Source organism: Magallana gigas, chromosome 3 (genome assembly GCF_963853765.1).
Source record: "Magallana gigas chromosome 3, xbMagGiga1.1, whole genome shotgun sequence".
NCBI lineage: Eukaryota > Metazoa > Mollusca > Bivalvia > Ostreida > Ostreidae > Magallana > Magallana gigas.
The window spans coordinates 52,170,106-52,178,548 of NC_088855.1; positions in this window are offsets into that span (position 1 = coordinate 52,170,106).

Sequence of the window (8,443 nt, forward strand, 5' to 3'; positions counted from 1 at the left end):
AATGAAGCTTTGTAGGAGTACGTTATAAGAAATAATATAAAAGAAAAAGTAAAAATTGTACGCTGTTGAAATTTTACATACAGAATGATGCTATCCTCGAGGATATTTTCCTCATTTTTGGAATGAATCCATTATACCAATCATCATTCGTGATGATCCAAATATATAGCAAAATTTGGTGCATTTTAATATTTTGAGATGGCCCCCACTAAAAACCAGACGGTAGAATTTTGTGTTTTTAACATATAAGGTAGGAAATGATATTACTTATCATATATAACAATTTGAGAAAAAAAGCTATTGTAGTATTTTTTAAAACTGCTTTGATGTGCGGAAAATGACAGTTTCCTATATATTCTTATAGTAAATGTACCTCTATTTTGAGATGGTCCTTAAAAAGAACCAGACGGTCGATTTTCATGAACCTTCGCATATAAACTAGAGTTGGTTTAAATTACATATGGTTAAAAAATAAAGAGTTTTGCTATTGTAGTTTTTCTGCAAAAAAACCCAAATCGGCCTCCTTAATTCAGTTTTAAGAAACCATGCTACAAATCTGAAAAGAAAAAAGGAATGTTTAAACAACTCTCTTTTCAGCACTTTGACCATGCCATAAAAAGCATTAGAGATTGCCCCTTAATATTGTTTTGATTTGTTTTCATTGTTTTATCCTTTTCTGTACATATATATTTGATATATCTATCGTGTAATTTAAGTGCGATGTACTTATATATTTTAATGACACAATCATTTAATGGGGTAGACAAACGTACATATAGAATTTAGATGCTGACCAATGCTATTTCTTGCAATGAAATAAAATTTTGTTCACTTTACAAAACTAACACAGATATCATATTAACAAAGATCGTTCTGTTTGATATTCTTATATGCGAGTTTGTGCCGGTTTTGAATAATCAATACTTTTTTTTTATACAAGCATGTTTTTTTTACACAATTTTCTTAAGGTGATATGGGACACCTGTCAATATTTATGTGGATAAAAGTGCATTATAACTGAAATTCTTTCACCGGTTTAGAATTTTCAGATTTTACTAAATTTGACCAAGAATTATATTTTTATTTTTTTGGGAAAGGCTTAAACTATATAAGCCCCAGTGGGATCCCAACTCATGACGTACAGATCCATTGGTAACCCTCTAACCAATTGCGCTACGCTGTTAGATAACTATTTTGGGGGAAGAAAAATAATTAATTGACAATTCATTTTATTATTAATTTCGATTGAAAGTACGTCACAATATGGAGGTGTCCAATACCACCTTATAGTATTCTTACGACATGTACTTATAGTGCCCTCATACCGGGACGGGATTCGCATATCAATTTCACGTAAATTGCTTTCATAAGGTCCTTAAATCTATATTTAGTATCAGCAAGTTATATAACCAAAGACCGACCTTCACACTTTCTGTATCACGACACGTGAGCTTGAATCACGTGATGACATTTTTGGCCTGTACCTGTGCCAACAATGCGCTTTCTCTGATAGCGCGTCAGTATTTAAAACACCATATATCCGTTCTAAATTTGTTTTCAATTACAAGTAAAGACTTAAACCGGGGGCTGGGAGGGGGAAGGATTATGGATTAATGGTTAATGGCAGGTTCCCTCTTATTAAAAATGTTACTGTAGTGTTTCTAGACTCTAAATCTCATTGAAAATATATGAATTTAACTGAAAAATGCATGGTTAAAAACCGTCTCCGAAATCTTGTTATATCTGATCGGTTCTTTGTTGACCACCAAGCCAACTTAAAATTCCCGACTCAAAAATTTAGCATTTCTTCTCGCTAAATTTGAGTGCCAACAAAAGAGAAATATAGTGGACTTAGTCTGAATCTCTTGATCACATCAATACATAAAACCATTTTAACAAGACCTTGGACTTTCGGTAGGACGTAGCTATTTATTTCCTGCATCAAAACAAGTTAAATGACGCTGGATTCAAGCGAGATATGCACCGATTTCGTAGTCTTAGCTCAAAAGCCAGACAAATCGTGTCGATTTGAAAGAGCCATGACTGAGAGGGCAGCAATGCAATAGACAGGCCTACATCATAGTTATGTTTGACACAGCTACCCAAAGTCCAAGCTCCTGTTAAAATAGTTCTTATTTCATTATCAACTCCTATTGCAGAAGAAATAGCATTTCTGCTTTATGCCCACTGTCTTACTTTTATGTGGTGTGTCTGTCCAAAAATCTATCAAATTATAAATCGTATTAGTAAAACATTCAATGATTCTGTTTATAAAAGTATCTCAAAACACCAGAACGTGTACTTTACAGCATTTATTCAAGTTTATTACAAATACATGCATATAGTTTACAACCTTGGTCATTTGACTTACCATTATAGGTCTGTTCTTAAGTTTCCTGTTCCCTAATGGATTTCTAGGAAGCTTTCCCACATTGTTGCTACGCTCCTGTAATTCATTGCAAGTGTTATTAATAAAGTAAAAAAGGATGGTAATTTATCCTCATAATGAAACTTTTAAACTAATGTGTGCATTAAATGTACAAAATGTAGGTTTTCACACCAAATTTCAAATAGATAAGTTTTATGTTGTATATCTATAAGGTAACATATACTGAGAGAAGAGTTATCTAAAATACAAAAAAAAATTCGTTTGCATGCAAAAAGAAAATATTCCATTCAATGTAAATATTTATTATGTGTACATAATGGATATGTGCGCATCCATCATTCTGTAACCTTATCTCTCAAACTTATTGGTTAAATGGCGGTGAAGATTTTCAAGTCTGTTGATGTTGTATAAGAGGTTGCCTAGGTTTTAGACAAATGCATTGAAAATGGTATAATTTACATGAATTTTACAATTAAGATCAACAGTTAAGATAAAAAAAAACTCACTGGTACACACGATAAATAGTGCTTTTGATGAAGGAAAAAACCTAAAATACTAATGGAAGATCAATGTCTAAATTTGTGGAGATAAAAACGTGTTACGCAGTATTAATTTCGTTATCTGATGGAAAATGTATACTATTGGATATAGTAAAGGATTGAATAATTGCAGCAATTTTTAAATTATATATTAATATCCTTTAAAAAATAACTCTGTTTTGAGATATAGAAAGATGATCTAAAGAAATCAAGATATTAACTTTTTTGAAACAAAATGCTGTAGTTTACAACTAAAACCCTTACCTGAATTATCAGGCAGATAATCTGATGGGTAATTTGTTGACTTTCAAGCCTCGTTAAATTCAGTAATTTATACACCGCACAGATAAGACACTTGAGTCTTCGTGTCGGGGTCATTTTCATACATAGATAAAAAAAACTAAATTAAACGTTGCAATAAAAAGGGCGATAAAATAGAAAACTGAGTTTGATTTTAGAAAGGTCACCCTGCTTACTCTTTTATGTGATTGGTAAAATTAAATATTCAAATGAAGACACGATATAAAAGTAATGTATTCAATATAAAATAAGTAATATTTATAATATCGACACATTTCGTAGCGAAATCCAAATCAGAAAGGCAACAGGATCACAGGCCCTGATGGTCACCTGAACATCATAGCACTTACATGCACCTGTCATGAAGTCTCGAGTTTGCATTTGAAGCTTCATTTTAATATATATAGCCATATTAGCCTCTCCCTAGGAACCACTGACCCAAATGCCAATAACATTCAAAAGTTTGTACAGGGCTTCATGCACATCACACCAATACATTAGGTTTTCTCACAAGTATATGAAAAATGGAAGAAGAGAAATTTAAGATTTAATACATATTTACGATATTGCCTTTTTGACACCATCTTTGTTTATGAAAGTGAACCAGTGATAATTTCTTCCCCAATTTAGTTTTAGGACTCTATGAACATCACAATAATACAATCAGCTTATTTTAAAGGGACATGGTCACGATCTTGGTCAAAAATAATTTTTGCGTTTTTTTAACTTAACAAAGCTTTAGTGAGGTTTTCTAATAGTCAACCAAAATTTGAGTGTCATTTGTCGTGCTATAAGCTAGCTACAGAGATCACAATATCTTGTTTAGTACACTCTACAACTGATACTCAAATTTTGGTTGATCTTAAGAAATGCATTTCCAAAGCATTGTAAACAATAAAAATTGAAAAACGAATTTGATCATAATCGTGACCCTGCCCCTTAAAATATAAATAAGAGTAAAGAAGATTCGTTGCCTGTAAAAGCGTCTAAGCCAAGCATAATATCTGTGAAAGATGCAACAATTCTGGGAATTTGCAACGAATAAGGTAATTACGATTACAGTACATTTAAGGATGGAGTAGAATAAACAGGTAAGATGAAACTGAAAACACATCTTTCTAATTAAATTGAATGCAAGTATACCAATTGAAATCAGTTTAAGATGTTAATTTTGCGTGAGGTACTACATTGTTGTAAATACATGTAGAAGCAATTTTTCAGCCAAATGAAGAAGGTCTCGGACTTCCATTTGAAACTACAAAGGTGTTTTACTCTTATAAATTTTTATAAATGATTGTGTATCATCGATTCAATTGAATTTCTTAAACAGGTATGAGTATGTTTAATATAAATCATCGAAATATGCTGCATAAATATCTTGGGACAGAGTATAGATTACTTTTATAATTTTGCTGCACCTTGTATGCTGTATAAATTATCATCATAAAGTATAAATCTGACCATATCTTATATGCTTAGTGTTAAAATGGTTAGGCACATCTAAGCGTGTAGATAAAAATATATTGAATAAAGTTTGCATACTAATAATTAAGGTTATATGTGTAAGGTCTAAATTCAGTTTATTACGGTGGAAAAAGTGGGAGGGGGGGGGGGGGGGGTCGCAACCAGTTTTTACCTGTTGTCTATTACGGTAGAATGTAAGTAATAATTAAAGTTGGGTTATCATTATTAACAAACAATCAGCTATCAGGATTAAAATAAATACATATTCATATAGCTGAAATATTCAATGAAGGAACCAAGTAAATCACCAAAGCGGGTATGCCCCAACTTTCGATCAATGGCAATTTTTTGATACATGTATATTCTAAAAATAATTTGAAATAATGAAATAATTTAATTTTAAGTGATATATATGTACATGTATTAGATTGAAAAAAGGGTAAAATTCATGCCTTTTAAATTTGCACGTTCCACATGCATATTATTATACAAATAATTTTACACACGTGGACGTTTTCTTAAATGACCACTTAATAAACAGCAGCGAAAAATTTAATTCATTACTTATAAAGAGAGCCTTAATGAAACATGCTTCCAGTGTGTATATATATATATATATATATATATATATATATATATATATATATATATATATATATATATATATATATATATATATATGTGTGTGTGTGTGTGTGTGTGTGTGTGTGTGTGTGTGTGTGTGTGTGTGTGTGAACACCAGTGTGCATGGACGCAAATGTGGTCTTTAAAATCAGCGCTTTGGTGTGAACAAGAAGACTACATGTTGTTGTTCTCGAACAACAAGAGGTCTTACTATATAAATTTATTTTGTTTAGAACATTTTTGTTTCAAATTTGTTTATTACAATCGATGAAATGTTTTTCCTGCAATGCCTACAAAAATAATGCTAAGGATTTTTTTTACATAAAGCAGTAGAGAATTCTACTGGGAGAGTTTGTAGTAACTTTTATATTAAAGACAATGAAATAAATTTGTTTTATACCCAGACAAATGTGACAGAGTTCTAAATGGGAATCATCGTTGTTGTGACGTATGCCTACTTGAAACAAAACCAATAAACGCGTTTAGAGTCAGACAATTTCTTGAAATTGAAACTGCCATTTCCGATTTTTGTTTCAAAGAGGCATATTTCGTAAAAATCTAACTTTTAGAAAAAATTATAATTACGTTTGGAACCATACACTGTGTTAGATGTCATATCTAGATTTGTCAAGCGAGTGGTTACGCATTTTAAATAGTTTGTAATTGAATCTGATTTTTTATGATTGGGTTCAGATCCTCAAACGTACCTATTTCTTTCAATCGCTTGAAAAGGTAATGCATATAAATATGGACGTTATATGGACATAAATAAATATTAGAATAAAGATTTTAAACGCTTGTCAATGTAATATAATGAATGCGTGCCTAATTATTTTCAACATTACCTACTGTGAATTTTAAACATTTTTTTTCTGAACAATGGATTTAAAACAATGTACGAATCAATGTAAAAAGTTGTTTTTATTTCCTTTATATGAAATAATCTCGAAGGCAGTTTTCTATGACACGTGCACAGGTTGTTAAAAGAAACATAAATTCAATTTAAAAAGTATGAATCGATGATAAGCAATTTGTAGCTAAACGATTGTACGGATAAATTTGTTCTACCTTTTTAGCTCACCTGAACCGAATGTTGTCAGTTTTTCTGATCACCTGTTGTCCGTCGTCCGTCTGTCCGACCGTCTATAAACTGTTCACATATTTTTTCTTCTTCTCTAGAACCACCAAGCCAATTTTAACCAGACTTGGTACAAAGCATCGTTTTGGAAAGGGAATTCAATTTTTTTTAAATATAGGGCATATCCCTTCTTAAAAGGGAAATTATTGAGAAACATTGAAAAAAGGGTAGGGTCTCACAAAATTTTCTTCTCAAGAACTACTACAGCAGAAATATTAAAATTTACACCAAAATGTATATATAGCAAGGATTTTAAATTGTTAAAATCATGACCCCCGGACCAATGCTTGGGGCCCAGAAGGGTTCAAATTTAACATAGAAATATACAGAGGAAATTTATAAAAATCTTCTCAAGAACTACAATGCTACAAATTGAGATTACTATGAGAGTATGCTAAGATAATGTAATATTCAAAATTGTTTATACCGTGAACCCCGGACCAATAGCAAAGCCACAGGCAGGGTTTAAAGTTTAACATAAAAATACACAAATGGTGAATTTACAATAAAACATTTTAAAATGGTGTAGATTCCTAATTGTTAAAATTGTGAATCCCGAACCAAAACATGGGCTCTAGAAGGGTTAAATAAACATGAAATATATAGGCAACGTTTTCAAAATCTTCATAAGAACTACAATGCTACAAATTACGGGATTATTATGCAAGAATCCAAAGATAATGTAGATTCTAAATTGTTCAAACCGTGACACCCCCACCGACCAAAAATGAGCCACATGTAGGTTCAATGTTTTACATAGTAATATATAGGGAAAGTGTTTATGAATCCTTTCCTCAAGAATAACAAAGCTTCATATTATGAGATCTCTATATACATTCATCTGAAAAAAAGTGTAGATTCTTGATCGTTAGAACTATGACCCCGGATCAAGAATTAGTTTAAATCTTATCATAGAAATAAATAGGACAAATATTTAACAATCTAAACCATTCATCTTAAAATAGTGTAGATTCTAAATTGTTAAAACTATGACCCATGGACTAACACTGGGGCTCTAAGAGGGGTTTAAAGTTAAACAGAGAATTTACATATAGGGGCAATGTTCAAAAATCCTTTTCTCAAGATCTACAAAGCTACAATTTGTTAAATAACTGTACAAGCACGTGTTAAAAGATAGTGTGGAATCTAATTTGTTAATATTGTGACCCTCTGACCATTACTCAGGCCCCCGGAGGAGTTCCAAGTTTAACATAGAAATATGCTTGTTAAGAATTACAAATTATGAGATTATTGTGCAAGCACTCTAGAATAGTGTAGTTTCAAGTTTTGTAAAATCTTGACCCCGAAAACGCTGAAAGTAGAACGAGTTGTCTAAAATCGACTAGTTCCGGTCGATAACAGCAGAGTACCAAAGTAATGTAAAAATAACCCAAAAATAAACTCCGCAAGTCTGCTATTGAATGGTGCTGTGTTCTGGTTTTCAATTATTTTATTTGAATAACTCAGAGAGTCCGACGTTCATGATCAGCCCACCCTACTCTGTAAACCCCTTAAGTAAGTTAAAAATAGGATGCAGAAAAGATTCAAAATTTCGGACAGTTAAAGGCCTTATAAGTCAGTCCGCCGTCCCGAGTCAATATATATATATATATATATATATATATATATATATATATATATATATATATATATATATATATATATATATATATCTTCCTTATTCTCTTAGCAAGATTAGAGGTAATACATATATTGGCAGTGGTGGACAATGAAATTCAGAGAGCAAAGTTACAACTTTAAGTAGTAAGCAAGAATGTATGTTCGTTCGCCTTAAAATGCGTTCGCCCTTGACGCCGTTTGCTCTATTTCCGTTCGCCTCATTTTATTACAGAATTAATACAGTTGTATCGTTTATGTATTGTGATTATTTTAACACTATGAAGAGATGTATAATTATATTAAACAACCCTATCATAGCATCTTTACATATTAATAACCAATTGACTAACCTATTAACGTTACGATGAG